At 52.0% G+C, this 17690-nt stretch overlaps 1 protein-coding gene across 15 annotated transcripts in view; it reads left to right on the top strand.

The window, feature by feature from the left end:
• The window catches only part of LOC308657559 (uncharacterized protein), a 62814-nt gene that overhangs the window by 13445 nt on the left and 31679 nt on the right, over positions 1–17690 (top strand). Inside the window, exons 1-3 of one of the 15 annotated variants that reach the window (XR_014023983.1) lie at positions 13817–15195; positions 15281–15411; positions 16678–17002. The exons of 11 other annotated variants lie outside the window; for them this stretch is intronic. The gene's annotated coding sequence lies outside the window, so the exon portion shown is untranslated. Of the gene's footprint in view, positions 1–13816; positions 15196–15280; positions 15412–16677; positions 17003–17690 lie in introns of those variants that run through there. 3 more of the 15 variants (XR_014023985.1, XR_014023984.1, XR_014023986.1) reach the window with 3 other exon arrangements.

Raw genomic sequence — 17690 nt, forward strand, 5'->3', positions numbered from 1 at the left:
GTCCAATTTGGTCATCTTACCTGTTGATTGTATTTTGTGATTATTTATTTTATAATTGGATCCGAGTCTAGCACCGAAACTGCCTTTGGCATGGGGAAAGCCTTGTCAGTCCGGTACATGGGACCCTGGAGCCTGGCCTTTACCATGCTGGGGCTCTGGTGTGGGGCAGTGGGCTCCTGGGACAGGACCTGCAGCAGCTCGGCCCACTCTGCCTTCAGAGAGCAGGGATGGGAGACGTGTGCTCGGCGCACATCGTCTTGTTCTGATTTATTCTAAGCAGCTAAGATGGTTTTAGCACAGAGTGGTGTATCTTACTTGCCTCTGAGAGCCTTGGGCTTTTCAAGCTGGAGTACATTTTTTTTTAAATCCAAATTTAGAAATTGCCTTTTTGAGTAGAAAACAACATGCTGATTTGCCTTTCAACCCAGTTTTTAAAGGAAGACACTTAATATCAAATACGTCAGTTTGGAGATTGGCCTCGCGGCTGTTATCCAGGGGACAGCAATGGCCCTGTCTCAACAGACAGAGGAAAGAGCAGGCATCTCCCTGCAGCCGTGAGTCCCAGACATGCGCTCAGTCCTCATCCTGTGAACGCTTTCTCCTTCCAAGGAGGAGTGTGGCACTCGACTCTAATGTAATCGTGTGGAAAAGAGTTTCACCTGGCTGAGACACTGTCACCCTCAACCAGGCCACTTCCCAGCATGACCCACAAGCTGGCTCAGGCACCTCAAATGATATAGAGACCCATGCAAATACCATTTCCCCAAACAATGTGTGCTCCTGCAGTTCCCCTGGCCACAGGCATTGTGGGAAGTGCTTGGGGTGGATAGGAAGCCCACCGGATCCCCTGGGAAAACAGCCTAGAAGTGCCTCTGGGGAACCCAAGCGCTCTTCACTCCTCCACACTGGGCCTACCCGGTTTAAAACGAGCACAGTGTCCAGCCCTGCTCACTGTCAAGGGCTGCTGCAGGGAACGTGGGCGCAGCAGCCAGGGCTGACATGGTAGAGCTGCCCAGTTTTGTTTTCTATTTGAAGAAATAGAAATCTTTGTGCAGGGGAAAGAGCTAGAGACACGGGAACTGCCACTATGGTTCCAACGACTCTTCTGGCAATATACATGATTGCTATTTATGTTAAATTCACAAATATTAACAGTTAATTTCATTCTTAAGTATGAATTATAACTATTTGACATATCATGGACATATCAGTCATATAGTCCTTTTCTAATTCTGCTCAGTGCAGAAAATTTGGAAAATATAGGAAATGCATATGAGGGGGAGACTGTTCTTCCCCCCACGCAGAGACCTCTCTGGCCACATTTTCATGTTCCCTTCTCCCTGGTCCCTGCAGCTATCTATCAGGTGACACCGTTGAACTTCTCTGCTCGTTCTTGCTGGTTCCTCTGCCCTTCTGCTCAACAGAAGGCTGCCTCTTCCAGGTGCCAGCTCAGGCCCTGGGGGGTCAGGGACAAGGCCTCAGGATCCCTGGCACCAGCCTCCGGCCCCTGCAGTTTTGGAAGTCTAGCTGGGACAGGCCAGAACTACTACCAGCACAGACCCATGGCAGAGTCAAGGCTGAGAGCAGGATCCAGGCAGGGATGGGTGCTGTGAGGGAGACTCAGAGATGAACAAGCGAGGTCTTCCCGGGGCAGGAGACGGAAGGACAGGCAGGCCAGCCAGCCAGAAAACACAGGAAGCCTGCAGCACGGGGAGGTGGCAGAAGGCAGCACTGAGGCTCAGTTCCCCAGTGAGGAAGGACATTTGGTCCAGATCCTGCAGACCACTTCTTAGACGGGCAGTGTCTGGTCAGTACTGTTGAGATGATGCTGCCAACGTGCCAGCTTGGGCCTGACAGAGACCTGCTGAGCAGTGGGCTTAGTGCAAGCACTTTGGGAGGCAGGAATGTGCTAGAACTTAAGTGTAAGGGCACAATCCCCAAAAGCCTTCTCACCGCCAGGCATGTGCCCCAGCTGGGCCCACAGGTTGGTCAGGTGAAGGTGTCATAGAACCAGGCCCCTGGAGGTGAGACCGGCAGATTTCCTCATTGCTTTCTGGAGTGACTGTGAGGCGAAGGGAATTCCAGAATCGCCAAGTTCCTTGCTGGTAGGATAAACGAGATCTGCAGGGTCAGCCTCACCCCCTTAGAATGGCTGGGCAGCAGCCTCCAAGTTTTAACAACAGATCATTCGAGATTCATTAGTAAGCCATGTTACAGACAAATTTCCAGGCAGGCTCACGGTTTACAGTGTTAGTTATAGGACAGGAATACTAGCCAGAGGGCTGGGGTTGTAGCTCAGTGGTAGAGCGCTTGCCTTGCATGTGTGAGGCACTGGGTTCGATTCTCAGCACCGCATGTAAACAAACAAATAAATAAAGGTACATTAATAACTAATGAAAATATTTTTTTAAAAAAAGAAATACTAGCAAGAGATGAAATATGAAATAGTAGGGGACAGGGCAATAAATTACCTTGGAACGAAGTAATGATACATTGTGTTACCCTTAAAACGGTGTTGACAAAGAATTTGTAAAGTCACAGTAAGTAAGGAATACAACATTTCCTTAAGAGTGAGTCTGTATATAAACCTTGTCATTGTATGCCTGAGCGCTAGTTGAAAAGGAGACACACAGACATTATTTTTGGATGAATAATATCACAGAGGTGAATAAATTCACAGAGATGAATTTTCTTTTTTTTTCTGTGTATTTTATACTTGATCCATGTTTTCTACTTAATTCTTAAATTATCTGTATCTAAAATATCTCTTTATATTTGGTTCTTAAATGGCTAATATACTAGACTTTCCTGTGCGTTCCTTAAATATGTGCTATTTTTATAAACCAGAAAAAAAAATCATTTTTAAAGGCTTGTAATAGAAATCCATACTAAAGGCATGTTTTCCTTTGGTTGTTGGGCAAAGAAGGCAGGTAGCAGAAATATTCGTTAGGCCAACAAATACGCATAGTATGTAAATACTCTTTGGTCTTTTATAAAAGATTTGCTCCTTTAAAAAAGATAGCTTACTAATCAAATATGATGGAGTCCCTAATCAAACATATATACTTACTCACACAACCAGGGCATAAAGAGCTCAAGATTTCGTGTGGATTTAAGAAGTGGTTTTTGTCCCTTAAACTGGCAGCATGAGGAAAGAAGACCATCTCCTTCTTGGACATTTGGTCTGTGCCTGACTTGGAGCTGTGCTTCTGGCCTCTCTTGCTTGGTATTTAAAACCTCTTCTGCGGATGCTGCAAGTGCATTACTGAAGAAGGATAAAGATCCCAGATTCAGAATGTCAGATGGTAAACCAGTTTTGGTTGGAAATCTCGGTGGGTTTTCATGCTTATCATTTGCCTTAAAAAAAAAAAAAAGAAAGAAAAGAAAAAGAACATAATTATTTCCTTTAGTCATACTTTCAAACGCATCTATATCTCAAAACATTTCTTTGCATGCTTAAGTCACCTGCTATTTATGTCTGGGGTGCATGCTTGTGTTAAGAGGTGGGAATTTTATTTTTTAAACTATAATGCTGCAGGGTTTTGTGATTTGGGAAAATTTGTGCATGTTTCCAGTTAAACATTTCTGAGTCCTCAGGCAAGTGCGATTTGCTTCCCTGTAATACGAACGTCCTGCCCTGGACGTGCAGGACTGGAAAGGGCGGACGTTTCTAAAATTCAGGGCCCAGGAACTGATACAACGTTTCAAAGGCTCAGTGGGGGCTTCTGGTGACTTCTGCACGTGGACCGCCAGTGAGACACGGGGTCTGCCCGGTGCCTGCAGGACCCAGAGCTGGCCGCGCACGTCTCAGCCGGGAGCGCGTGGCCGAGCCTCAGTTTCCCTGGGGGCGGGTTTGGCGCGGCTGCGTGGGGAAGGGACTTGCACGCGCCTGGCCGGCCGCCCCTGGGAGGTCCGCTGGTCGCCAGCCGCCAGGGTGCGACCCTCTAATCCGCTTTAGTCAATATACGGCGCTCGGCTTCAGCAGAGCAAACAGGCGGGAACAAAGCGGCGGCCGCCGGCCCGCGACTCCTGACCCCGGGGTCGCGCCCTTTGTTCGCCCTCAATGGGACCGCCCCGCCACCCGGCCCGCGGCTAATTGGGGCGCGTGCCACCGCCGCCGGGGCGCGGTCCGGGGCCTGCGTCTGCATCTGCGCAGGGACGTAGGCTCCGGCACTCACGCAGGCCTGGACCGCGGACTTAGACTGGACCTCACCTTGGACTGGGACCTGGACCCTACTCGGGCCTTCGGCGAAGAAAGACGCTTGCTTAAATGCGACAGACACCGGACCTCGGACCCCAGTCCAGACTCGGACTCGAGCCCTGGACCCGGACTCGGACCCGGACCTGGACCTGGACGCGGACCTCAGAGCCGCTCCCGCCTGGCCCTGGCGCTGGCTCCTGACTCCATCCCGGACCCCAGAACCCCAGGCGCCCGACCTGGCCGCGCCTGGAGCTGACTCCTGCCAGCGCGGGCCGGGACCCCTGCTCGGACGCGGTCTGGACCCACTCCCAGCCCCAAGTGCACCCAGGCCACACTCCAGGCCTCGGTCGGACCCCGAAAGTCGCAGGCACGGCATTTGCGGATGCGGACTCGATGGGGACCCGGTGCCCACTCGGACCTGGCCCGTGCGGATGCAGTCCGCAGCCCTCGCTGCAGCTTGTGGGCTGCCTGGAGGAGGCGCGTCGAGGCCTCCTGCGGGGCGCTGCTGCCGCCAGGCGTGTTCCCCACTGGCGGGCTAGCCGCTGCCCTCCCCCCGGCTGGCTCCCGCGGCCACCTGGGTGCCTGCCACCTGGAGGGAGGGTCCAGGCGACATCGTTCCTGGGTCCCAGGCCCCGGAACGCTCTCCGCAGAGCTCTTAAGGGCCTCAGCGGGATGTAGAGAGGTCCTCTGTCGTCGGTTTTCGTTTTCTGCTCTCTTCCTACTTGGAAGGCTCTGTCAGTTGCTTCATGAAAGAAAATGCAGAATCCCCCAGGAGGGAAAGAGCAGCCCCAGGCCCTTCTGCACGGCCACAACCCCCTGTCTTCCTCCACATCGCCCCACCTTTCCAGCTCAGGATGCGAGTGCAGTGGCATTCCTTACCAGGGTCCTGAGGTCTTTGTTTCCCCTCAATGTTGTAATTTTTACTCCAAGACGCTTTTGAGACTTAGTTCCTTGTGATTTAAGAAAACGGTTTCTGTTGTTTTAAACGCACCTTTTCTCTCGTAATTAGATGCAAAAGAGAAACCAGAAAAGGACTCCTGGAAGCCCTGGCCTTTGAAGACTGACTGATTGGTCCCCAGGCCTTGGCAGCGCTGGGCAATAGCCCTCTGGCCTTAGTCTCCCTTAGTCCGAACTTTTGTTTCCAGATTTGACTACAGCTTAGGCTTTGCCAGGAAGACTTTGAAATGAGAATTTGTTTCTGAGCTTGTTGATCGTGGGGCAGAATTTGGTTTCAAGAAAGCTCGGTGTTCCTGAGCTGCTGGGGCCTGCCTTGTGAGGGTGGCACTGGGTGAGAATCCTGCCTTGTACCAGCAGCAGGGCAAGGCAGGGGCATTGGTGACTTTGCCTGTGTGTTGTGCAAATCTGTGCCTGTGGATGGGGCGTCCACGGAGGTGAGCCTCGTGATTCCCGTTTCCCTAGACAGCTTCCCAGATAACCCGCTCCTTTTTGTCGGTCTTCCCTCATTTCTACCTCGTCTTTCTCTTTCCTGAGGAGCGATTATTCCATCTACTAGTGTAAGTTTGCCTCTGTGGGATGCTGAGGTCCATGCCCGGACCTCTGAAGGAGAAAGCTGGCTCAAGGAGCTGGTCACCAGCTGCCCTTGCTGACCTGACCTGAGACCTTGACTTTCCCCACCAGTCTCACCGTCTGCTGAGGCTGGCCCTTTACACTGAGGATGTGGGGCAGGTGCCTACCAGAGTCACAGAGCCAGGGTGGGGCTCAGGTGGGGTCCAGAACCCCTGGTTGCTTGACCAGGGAGGTTGCAGTTGCAGGGCACTGGCCCCTGGCACACAAAGGCAGCGGATGGCACATATTTGGATCCTGCAGCTCAGGCCAGGCAGCTTTGTGATAAGAACTCTTGCGGGCTCGGTGGGGAGCTTGTGTCTGTGATTTTGTACCCCAGTCTATCCATCCCAGGCTGGTTTTGAGGGGGTGGTCAGGATGAACCTGGCAGAGAATGGTGGGAGACTCAGGGGACCAAAACTGGCTGCAGGGCTCAGGCCGGGGTTGCCAAAGCTGGACTAGGTCAGGGCAGTTCTGGGGCCAAGGTTTCAAAGGGGCTCTGTTTTTTCTGAAAATGCTCTTACCTATAAAACAAGCCTATGTGTGAGGAGTGGGAAGGTGTGGATGGTGATGTTTTCTTTTAAAAAAAAATTACAAAAAATAACAAAGCACTTGTGTGCATGCAGTGGGGTCCCAGTTCTGTGCAGTGTCAAGCTGCGTCACTGTTCCACTGCCTGGGCCTCAGTTTCCCCAGTCTTTGAAAAACTATGACAGTTCTCATTCTGCCTGCCTCACAAGTTGTGGGAGTCATGTGAAATGGGGTGCGAGCACACTGTGCTTGCTGTATACACATGAGGTGCTGTCCTTTCTATCTTGGGAAAGACCCTTTACTATGATACGGTGTTTTATGGCTAAAATGTTTAGTGATTTTCTTGGTACTGGCACTTAACTGAGTGGCCAGGATGTTGGTGTTGACTTTAGCTGGGTCAAACTTCTCTGCATAACCTCTAAGAAGTGTGCGTTCTAAGCAAGGCAAGAAATCAGGGCAAGATGGAGAACATCCCAGCCCCCCTGAAGACTTTGAGCCTGATAACAAGATGGCTCCAATTTGGGGGACTGGAGTTTGAAGACCCTCCTGGGATATATGTCTGAAAATCCTGTGCTCTTAGGGACCCAGCCTGCCTTCCAGTCTGCATTCCCTGCCCAGCCGGGTAGGTCGTCGTCTTCGGGGCCCAATCCCAGCCTGGTCACAGCTAAAGTCAACCCTTTGGCCCTCACCCCTCCCCAGGAGGACTGGACTCCTTCAGTTTCCAGAGAGCTTAACTACTCAGCTCCCATTCACAACACACTTTTTTTTTTTTTTTTTTTAAATTTCAGGGAAGGCTTCTCTGTGTCTGAGATCTGTCCTTGTCATCTACAACAGCTTGTGTTTCGGCTGCCATTGGGTATTGGCACGTGTGTAAGGAGACAGGGTGAAACCAGAGGACTCAGGCAAGGCCCTGCCCTTCACCTGGGCCAGGTGCCCTCCAGCAAGACCTCAGATCAGCCCCTAGGCTACAGGGGCAGCCGAACTTTAATTGTTCCACATGCATGTGCCCGTGTCTGTGTGCCCGCGCACGCACACACACACACACACACACACACACATATTTGTGCACTCACACAAGTGCATATTCCAGGATATTCTCCTCGTGGAGTGAAATTTTAGTGCTCTAAGTATTAAAGTTTGAGGCACCAACAGGCTGTCTTAAAAGGCTCATTCAGCTTGTCTGCCTTGGAGCTATTTTATTTATAATTCTTCTTGTCACGTCAAAGAACTCTGTGTTTCTTGCAGACTGTGTTCGGGTGGTTGAGTGTTTTGGTTTTTAGCTACAGCTGGTTAATTTTTCCGAATCTGTAGGGCCAGGTGTGCATTGACAAGCTTTTTCCCAGCTCGAGAGGTTTCCCAGTGAGCCTCGGAGTCCTGCTATAAATTCCCAGTGCTCTATGTGCGTAGACTTCCAATTTTAGAGAGATTTTGGGAGGGTGGGAGGGCGCCGGCAGTACCTTCATCCAGTGCCTCCTCTGAGACACAAGGTCAAGAGGCACAGTGTGGGGCAAAAGCTTGCAGCATGTTCAGAGTATGAGGGCGCTGAAGCTGGTTAATAAGTAAGGTATTAGCAAAAGTGCAAACTTCTGCTTCAAACTAAAAATCCCTGCCTCTGCCTCTCATTGAAAACCAAGCTCAGGACTGAAAATATCTCGTATCTCTGGTTATTTTGAAATACAATTTAAAATTCTGCATTTATCATGTAAAAATTATATAGATGTTTATTTCCAAGGCCAGTATGTATTCTTGTCTGATAGCTTGCATTACTACTTCTTTTGGTAAGAGAAAATGAACTTCGAGTGCTTTTGAAATTAGGAATTAGACCAAGAGTTGCTCTATAAATAGCCAGAAACAAAACGAAAGCATCCGTTTTCTTCTTTGGTATCTTCCTTTGGAAGCATTAAATAGTATCTTTTCTTGCAGTGGTAAATGTCGTTAAAATATTTTTGTACTTTTTATAGAAAGGGCATATGTGAAAAATCAGACCTTAACCTTGAAGGTGACCATATCTAAAAAACTGGGATACATAGATATAGGAAAATGAAACTGTCTTTCTGTAGGAAGTTACTCCTTTGTGTTGTGCAAAATCATACTGGATTTTACAAGAATCCAATAAGAGCATTTCGATAAATATGACCAGTGTGTTCACATTTCAAGCAATTTGCAATTGACAGCCCTCCCCCCTCCTCAAAATGCCACGTTCAGCCTGCGTTCCTTCTGCGGGCAGCTAAGTGCTGTCGCAATCCTTTTAAAGAAGCAATCCGTGAAGTCTTGATTTAAAAAAAAAAAAATCCTGCAATCCCTTGCAATTTAACAATGAGCCATTTTGAGTTTTAAATCAGCTTTTTCTCTCCCTGTCTTTTTTTTTTTCTTTATTCTAGAGGGTTCTAATTTAACCAGCCCACTGAAGAACTCTGTATCTAAGAAATACTAGTAAACTTCTCACATTTCAGCTACGGGGAAAAGAAATTTCAACTGACTTTCATTAGCATTTCAGCATTATTTAAAAATTTGAAGCATAAACATAAATATTTGAGACAGTTTTTAAAGTTTAAAATTACACAGCTAAATTCTAAATGTGATTTAAAAGAACATTTGATCATTAAAGTAATAACAATTTAAGATCCCAGGAAAGGATGAAGAAAGTGCAAAAACACTCCCAATAAATCGGGCTTCTTGGCTGTAAAAGGAAGGAAGACTTTGGATTTTTGGGGAGTAAAATTCTTTCCAAATTTTCTGAAGTACTTTCATTTTCTTGGAAATTGGTACCTCCTACCAGAAACTATAGAACTCCAAATTCTAATATATGTTAAGTTGCTAATAAAATGCTAAAATTAGCAATCAATTCTTTAGAAAAATGATATTTTCCCAGTTTATGATGATTCCATTTTAGAATAGAATCATTCTAAAACGATTCCACTTCTCTTTGAAAGGTGATTTTTATTTATTTATTTTTTAATTTTAGTTTGTACTGTACCTTCTCTTGCTTCTTATATAAAGCCAAGAATCTTGTTTTGGCATAGGATGCATGCATAGATAATCAGATTTGCTCCATCATATTTTTGTGCTGTTACTACTTTGGAAGGGAAAAATATTAATTTTCATTGCTCATCTATACAAAAGCAAATTCTCCCTACTGGTGTGTGTCTATTCCAAACAATACATTAATGTATCTACATTTCAAGTTGGGGGCACTGGTGACGCTTTGTGGGTAGCAAACGTGTGAACTTCCCAAGTGGGTTGAAGTCCATGGTGCCAGGCTCCTAGCAGTTTGCTAACCAGCCAGCAGCATGGCATGGGATCAGCACCCAGCAGCCCTGAGAGCAGAGGACATGCTGCTTGGCATGGCCAGCTGCAGACAGCTTCGGGGTGTTCTCTATATTTCAGGAAAGAAGAAGGGGAGATGGTGTCCTCAGACGCCATTGTCCTGCAGCCAGGCTGCGTTACTGTTGGTGGTAAATCAACACCAAATGTGACCTACACGGGGGACTGCAGCAAAAGATTCTGAAAAGCCTTCATTATGTCTGGAAGGAGGAGAGTCCCTTCTGTGGCAGTTTGCTTGATCCTGTCCCTGTCTAGACCACATCAGCTCTCAGCAGCTTCTGCTGTCTTACGTCTATGGAAATCAGGAGTGTTTTGTTCTCTCCTTCCTCAACTTCCTCTGTAAGAAATCATACCTGTGTGTGGTTACGTATTTCTGATAATATGTATATACTCATACATATTTACCCAAAGGAAAGGGATGCTGTAGGTTTTGTGCGTGAGTGAGAGTAAAGCCTTCACAAAGTAGCAGCACAAGTTACCCTGAGCTAGGCATATTAAAATGGACTCTCCAATCTGCAAACTCCTCTGAGACAAAGGCGAAAGAAAGAAAACAGAAGCCTGGTTTGCCTTTTTACGGAATAACCAAAGCTGCTTAGCAGCAACTCTGAAGGCGCCTTGTCAGGGCTGATCCAAGGGGCATCTTAACTTCGGCAAATTTGCAATCCCAGGTTTATCGGGCCAGCTTTGGACACATCACAGTTCTTGACGTGCAAACTGAAGGATCAGAACCCGAGTGGGTTTCACTCACATGCATCTGCTTGCTTTGACTAGATTAAATGCATCTGCTTACTAAGTCCTCCTGATTTCTCGGGTCCTGGAAATTTAACACTATTAAATGTCGCTATGAGGAGAGAAGAGAATTGAAACTGAAGCCCACCCCCAGCCTTCTGAGGCTGGACCGCCGGCCAAGGGCAAAGGAGAGAGAGCCAGGGCTCAAGGGTATGGCAGGAAGTTGCCGGCCGCATTCCCATTAGGCAGATCTTGGGAGAAATCAGGAAAAAATAACTGTATAAGGCTGATACTATAAACATCCTGGTACAGCAACAGGCTTCCTAGGACTTATTTTCAAACATCTGACCTCAGGCATGGTTGTGGCCTAAAGGGACAAGCCAAGTTTTTCTTCCAGGAAAATTGTCCAGCATAATGCTCATCAGCAATGTAAATTTTCCATCTTCCCTTTTTGAGTCTTTGAGCTCACTTTAAAAATATTTTTTACTTTGAATAATATGTGATGGCAAGTAGTGAGGGGGGAAAAAGCGTCCAACTGAATAATACCAGTGGAATTACCTGAGTGTTATTATTTTCCTAGAATTAAGCAGAATTTGTTTTCTGAATTTGCAACCAAATTGTGTGTAAATCCTTGCCAAGTACGGGAGAGTTTTTAAAAAGTGGGTGTTCTTGAATATTCTTCTGACTCACTTGATTTCTTGTTTTATCAAATAAAAATTGGAAGGAGGGAAAATACATTAAATTAACTTATTACTGTGTGAGAGCAAGAAAAAAATGGCCAATAAAAAGGTGTGCAAGCTGGTGCGATTATACAACGATTTCAGGTGAAAATTACAAAGCTAATATCCTGGCATCTACTGCATTCAGTAATGATACCGTTGTCAAATTTGTATTTGTGCCAATGGAACAAAGTTGTAAGTGGCGTAATGAAAGATAATCTCTTTCTTTGTGGCTTTTTAAAATTCAGTGTTTTAATCCACTATTTAATTCATGTTTTAATCACAAAACGTATATCACATTAGTTGTAATATTTATAGTGTTTGGAAAAGTGATTATAAATAGATTACGGTGTGGTTGTTGGATACAGTCTTTTATTTCTTCACGATTATATCTCAAAGGTATGCAGCATCTTCAGAATTTGTGCCTGAGAAGAGTTTTACGTGGGAAGTCACCATATATTTAGTTTGGAATCCCCATTTGTTTGGTCGTTCTGAGCTTGCTCATTAGGTTAGAAAAGTGAGATTCGGCATTAAAAGGGCCTGGTGTTATACTGTTATGATCCCTGCCCTCGGCCCTGTCCCTATGCATTTTGTTCTCCAAGAGCTCCTAAACTTACTAAACCTCAAGATGTCTTTCATGTTTTGGAAGTGGTTGAACCGTGCAGTAAGGAGGGGCACAGGAGAAGCTGGTAATGGCAGTTGGTGGCTGAGCTTGTCCCTGGTGTGGGTGGAGCAGAATGGGGCTCACAGAGGGATCCGAGTGGCTTTTGGGGACTGCCAGTGCAGTCACCCTGGGTGGATGTTATGCTCTTTTCCCACACTTCCTGGTTGGGAACTCTGACAGTGAAGACTTTATAAAGGACGGTGCTAGACTAGACTGATTCTCCCTGTCCTTCTGTGAGAGGCATGGCGTTCCTGAGCTCAGGCTGTCTTCTGAGGAAGGGACACAGGGCTCCAGGGCTCCTGGCCCTGGGTCCCACAGCTCTTGAGGCAGAGGCCACAATGCACCCTCTGCAGGAAAGAGTGAAATGGCTCCTGCTTGGGCCGAATCTTTACTGCTGCTGGCAGCCATGGAAAGTGAAAGTTGGTAAAAATTCCAGTGAAGACGTGGGCTGGAAATGTTTCTGCTCTGTTTTCTAAACCCTAGTTTTCTGATAGGGAAAAAGCAAGCTAACCCTAGTAAAAAGAAGTAAGATTCCACACCCCGGACTCCCAGGAAAGCAACTGGGAAGATTTCTTAGCATATCCTGGATCCCCGCCGCCCCCCCCCCCATTCTGTGTCACGGATTGTGGTAATGATGTGGGTGTGTAGTGTCCAGCACTATCCAAGGCCAAGGCCAAGGCCATGGGGTCTACCGAGCTTGGACAGCCCCGGGTCCTCACAGTGCTGTCTAGCCCAGCCTTAACCAAGTGGCCAGTTTTCCCCTCCTGGGCAATCCAATCCAACGTGGAGTGGAGTTTCCTGGGCAGCTGGGCATGCGAGGAACTTTTGAATTTACCAATGGCATAAAAATATATATTTTTATGACAACGGGCAAGTTTCAATTGGTTGACAGAAATGGCGAGATGTGACGTCAAGGGACACTGGTTAGAATGCCAAGGCCAGAGGGGGGTAGTAGGGGGGAGACAGGCACAGAGAGTGGGATGGGCCCCGAGGCCATGTTTCTCTCGGGCCCTGGCCATCCACGGGGCCATCGCTGGCGTTCAGGAAGAACTAGGTCTGCGTGGCTCTGAGCCAGAGCATACCCAGGCAGGGGGAAGGGGTCTGAGTGTAGCGACCGTGTGCTGACGGGTGTTCCCCAGGGCCAGAGTCCCAGGCCTGTGCCTCTGCAGTTTGCAGACGGCTTGGACGCCCCTGCAAAGCCGGCGGGGAAAGACGCTGCAGACTCCTTGACATCCTAACCAGTGTCCAGGCCATGGAGCCCAGGCGTTCCCCTTCCCCTGAAGGAGCCCAGGAAAGAACTGTGTGGCCTGGAGCCAGCAGTGTCGCCGTCGGGCTGAGAGCAAAACTGCGGCCTTGAACTTCTCCCCGCAGTTTCTGCGCCCTGAGTCGGGGAAGCAGGAAGTTGTTTCCACAGGGAAGGAAGAGGGCGAGTTCCGAGCTGGGCAGTGGCTCTGGGCACTGTGCCCCCGCCCATTCCATGCCTCCCCAGGCACCGTGAGCGCCCCCCAACTTTGCCAGGCACCTCGCGCGACCCCCTTACATCTCCGGCATAGTGCGCTGTCCTCCCACTCCAGCTCGCCGGATCCGCTCCACCACAGCCCAAAGGGTACAGCGCCCCTTGCTCCGCGGGGCCGGTGGTGTCCGGGAAGAGGCTGCTGGGCGCCCGTGCGCGCGACCTGCCCTGGGGAAAGCCACTGCCACTGTCGGCCACGAGTACTGTCCTAGTGCCTGGTCTAGAGCTCCACGATACACACTGGTCCCACGGAAATAAGCCGGGAGACCCTCGCGCTGCCCGCAGCGCGCACAGGGCTGCGGGCAGCCTGCGACTGTCGGTCCGCGGAGGGTCCCGGAGCCGGGCCCGAGCGTGCGCGCGCGTCCCGCTGCCCGCAATCATGGCAGCCGGCGCCTTGGAGCGCAGCCGCCGAGCGCGCCCCGGTAGCCGCTTCGGTGCCAGGGAGGTGGGGGCGGGCCGGGCCGGGAGCTTGAGCCTGCCTGCCCGCCTCGGTCGCGCGGGCCCCAGGTCGCGAAGCGAAAGGCTAGTGGGTCCCCGCGGCGCGGCGCCCCTGCTTGGGCGAGGGCGGGCGGGCGGGCGGGGCGGGGCGGGGGCGCGCAGCGCCTGGGGCGGCGTGCCCGCGGGGGCGCGCACGCGGGGCTGCAGGGCGAGGCGCGGGGCCGGGGCGGCGAATCCGCTGCTCTTGCCTCCCGCCCGGGCCCGAGCGCGCTGGTCCGAGGTTGGGGGGAGCCCGGGAGGGGCGGCTCCCGTTCTTCACCCGCAGCGGGCACTGCGGGGGCTGCAGGCGCCTCGTCGGTATTCCGGACGCGTCCGCAGCCCTGACCTGCCCACGGAGCAGGGGTGCCCTGGTGTGCGGGCACGGCCGCCACCCCCGGGCGATCTCTTCGGGCTGAGGTGCCCGCAGGCGCATTGCTTCCTCTGTCCCCTCCTCCCCGGGTCCCCCGTACCCCCTCCCCCGCCCCGATCCGGCGGCGAAGGGGTGGGCAGGGAAACGCGCTCTCTGGGACAGGTGCCAACTCCGAGACAAAAGACATAAAATAGGCGGCAACGGGGGAAGCGCGGCCGGCGCGCTCGGGCGGGGACGGCGGCACCGCGGGGGCCGCATCCTCGGTGCGGACCCGGGAAAGTTTGGGAAGTCGCCGCGGCCGCTTCGCAGCGGCGGGGGACGCACGGCCAGGGCCGCCCTCCGCGCCGCGCTCGCCCTCTCCGCGCCGCTGCTGAATAATTCATGGCGCGGCCGCCGGCCATTAGCATGCACCGGGCGCGCGGCGCGTCTGTGCCAAGCCGCCGCCGCATTCGGCGCCCGGGCAGCGCCAGACGAGCGGCAGCGCGGCGACCGGGCCCGCGCTGTCCCCGCGCCCGCTCCGCGGCGCCCATTGTGCCCGGGCCATCACCACGAGCTGGTCCTCCCCGAGCCCGCCTTGGCCCGCGCCCGCCCGACGGCCAGGCTCTGCGAGTCCGGGTCCGCTGCGCCCGCCGGGCCGCCCCGGGATGCACGTGAACTTGGAGAAAGTCGCGGGGCGCGCCGGCCGGGCCCTCCGCGGTAGGGCGTGGGCGCTCCCGGGCCGGCGCGCTTTCGTTTTCGTCTGGGACAAAGGTCCCCGGCGGCGGCGCCGGTCGCGGACGCGGTGACCAGGTCGTGCGGGCCACTCTTCGTGCGGCCGCTCGCTGAATACCAGGATGCCCGAGGAAGGAGCGGCGCGGGGCCTGGCCGTGTGTTTGCGGCCGGGCCGTTCCACCCTCAAGAGTTGCGGGAACCGCACCGCTCTGTCCGAGGTTTCAGCGCGGAAAGGAGGCAAGCATTGCGAACCCGGGACTCTCGGCCGAGAGCCTCTGCGGCCGTGGGCACGTTAGCACTGCGCTGGCTACGGCCAGGCGCGGTCGCCCGGCAAGGGCAGGACTGTCGACCTGTGCGCTACGGGCACGATCCGTTCAGGGCGACTCCGGAGGATGGTAAGTGCATTTCTCACTTTCGCTACTTAGTGAGTATTTAAATATTAACGAAGGGATTTCTCAGAGGGCTCCTTCCGCGGGGCAGGCCTTTTACAGTCCAGGGGACACCCGAAGGAGGTTGCTCCCCAACCTGAAGCGACCGCCAGCTTGCAAGAACTCCACCGTCGTCCTTCAGTCTGGAACTTGGAATCTGTGAAGTCCAGCTTTTCACCTCAGGTGTGCAGGCTACTAGCCAGAGAGAATACTGGTGAATACCTAAAATAAGCTCCAACAGGCTCTGGAACAATAGAAAGAACAAACATCTGTTTGGGGGATAGATGTGTTGGAAAGGTTACTTGGAAGCCACAGCCCTGTCTTGGAAAATGAACTCTCATTTGCTTCCTAAGCCCTCCCTGCTGTTTTTTTTTCTCTGCTTGGACATTTTGGGGAGCTGTAGGGGAACCCTTCCACTCCCATCCCAGCAGTTCACCGTGGAGCCAGAGGCCCTGGTGCGCCTGCCGTCTTTTATGGTGGCGTGGAATGAAAAACAACTCTTAACTTTTTGTAATAAATGTCTCTTTATAGGTGGGTCACACACAGACTGGGCCAGTGGCCCTGGGGAGATTGTGGGAAGCAGGAGAGAGGTGAAGGAATGCTTGTTAGCTGGGATTATGGGGCTTTAAGGTAGCACTGAAATTAATTTCTCCAGAGTTGGGTTTCAGTAGCTGAGGCGATCACCACAGGCCGGCCATAGCTTTGTTTTATTTTAGCTCATTGGTTCTGGCTCCTGGGGATTTTAAAACGTGTGTCCATGTGTGCATGCACCGCTCCAGGGTTACAGGAAACCTGTCGCTGTGGATTAAGCCTGCTTTTCAAAGTGGTAGTGCCACAGGTGCGATTCCCCTCCCTTCCCACCTTGTGGATGTGGTTTGGATCCCGGGTGCCTGCTTTCACCACAGTCTTGCTGGCACTGAGGCCCTGTTTCCGGGAACGTGGACAAGGCCTGTGTAGTCCAGACTTTATGCCTCGCTCTCTCTGGGTTCCCTGGTTGTCTTCCTTTCGGGGAGGGCCATGGGAGACCATTTCAGCAGGGTCTGGCAGCAGGGACCTGAGGCTGAAAGTTCGCTTCAGTCCTGGAAGGGCTGGCCTTGCTCATGGTTTCTGCTAGCCTGCTTTCCCCGGCACCCCTTCCGGGTTTTAAATTTTATTTATGACTTTATCAGAGGCACCTAGCAGACATGAACCTCAGGGTGGGACTTCAGGGGTGATCTCAGAGGCAGGCGGCACAGTGTTGAGGGCATGCCACTGTAGCGGGAGCTGCCGCTTGGCCTGGCCTGGTCGGCAATGAGGTCAGTCATTAGAAGAAGCCAGAGATGTTCCCCTGGTCCATGGAAGAGGGTGACAGTGCTCATTGGGTGAGAAGTTTGGTCTTCTGTAGAGGCTGATGGGTAAGCCCCAGGATTAAAACAGACCCCCAAAGGCACTTTGTCTCCTTTTCACTAGGCTCACAGGCCTGATCAAAGGCAAGGAGCAAAGATCAGCGCCTCAGAAGAGCTGGGCCCAGGGCCTCATAGTGTAGTTGCTATTCGCCAAAGCTTCAGGGTCCCCTCTGCTGCTACAGAGAATGAATACCCTGGTCCACAGACGGAGGCCAGATTGAGGTTCTTGAGTACACAGTGGGGCCAGCCAGGGCATCTCCATTTTGGAATATCCCCTCTCAGCAAAACTGACTTTTGAGGACTCAACACTCGCACAAAAGAGGAGACCCTGAAAACGAAACCGGCTCTTGTCGGGTTTGCTCCCTGCTGGATACGACATAAGGAACCCGGTAAGCAGGGCCTGGTGGAGTGGGCCGCAGTGTGGGCTGGTGGGGAGATGGGTGTTCTGTTTTTGTATGAAACCAGGGCCCAGCCCGAGGTGGCTCCTCACCTGTGTAGGACCCTGCTATGCCATAGACCCTCCCGGGTGAGGGGTCTCCAAGTTGCTGGCAGAGGCTGGCCGGGCCAAGCGCCCGGCAGTGTGCGGCCATGAGGCTCATCATCCCCTCCGCCGTGGCCAGGTGTGGTGCATCCGCCTTAGCACATGCAGACCTGTGCTTGGCTTTTCTCGATGGGGCAGCTGGAGCTCTGCAGCGGGTCACTTTTCACCTGTGTGGTTTACACCTGGCCGGTTGGCTGCTTTGAAAAGGTGTCTCCCTTGCTTTGGTCCCTGCAGGGCCCTGGGTTAGTCCTAGCCCAGCATGGATGAAGCCCTTCTGCAAGGCAGGAGGGCACCCTGTGGGGCACGTCCTTCCCCCGTCGAGAGAAGTCCAGGGTGCCCTTGTGTGTTCCTCCACGGGCAGTGTGGGGGAAGGGAGGGGTGTTCCAGGCCAGGCCAGGCACATCCTAGAGCCCCCTCTCAGTTGTGTGTGGAGATGTTTACGTTTTGGGGTGTATGTGTATGTTTGGGGACAGGGAAAGACTCTTACAGAGTTGTGGTCAGTCTGATTGTCCAAGCTCATGTCAGTACATGTCAGA

Source organism: Spermophilus citellus (assembly GCF_964194105.1).
Source record: "Spermophilus citellus genome assembly, chromosome: 10".
Classification (NCBI taxonomy): domain Eukaryota; kingdom Metazoa; phylum Chordata; class Mammalia; order Rodentia; family Sciuridae; genus Spermophilus; species Spermophilus citellus.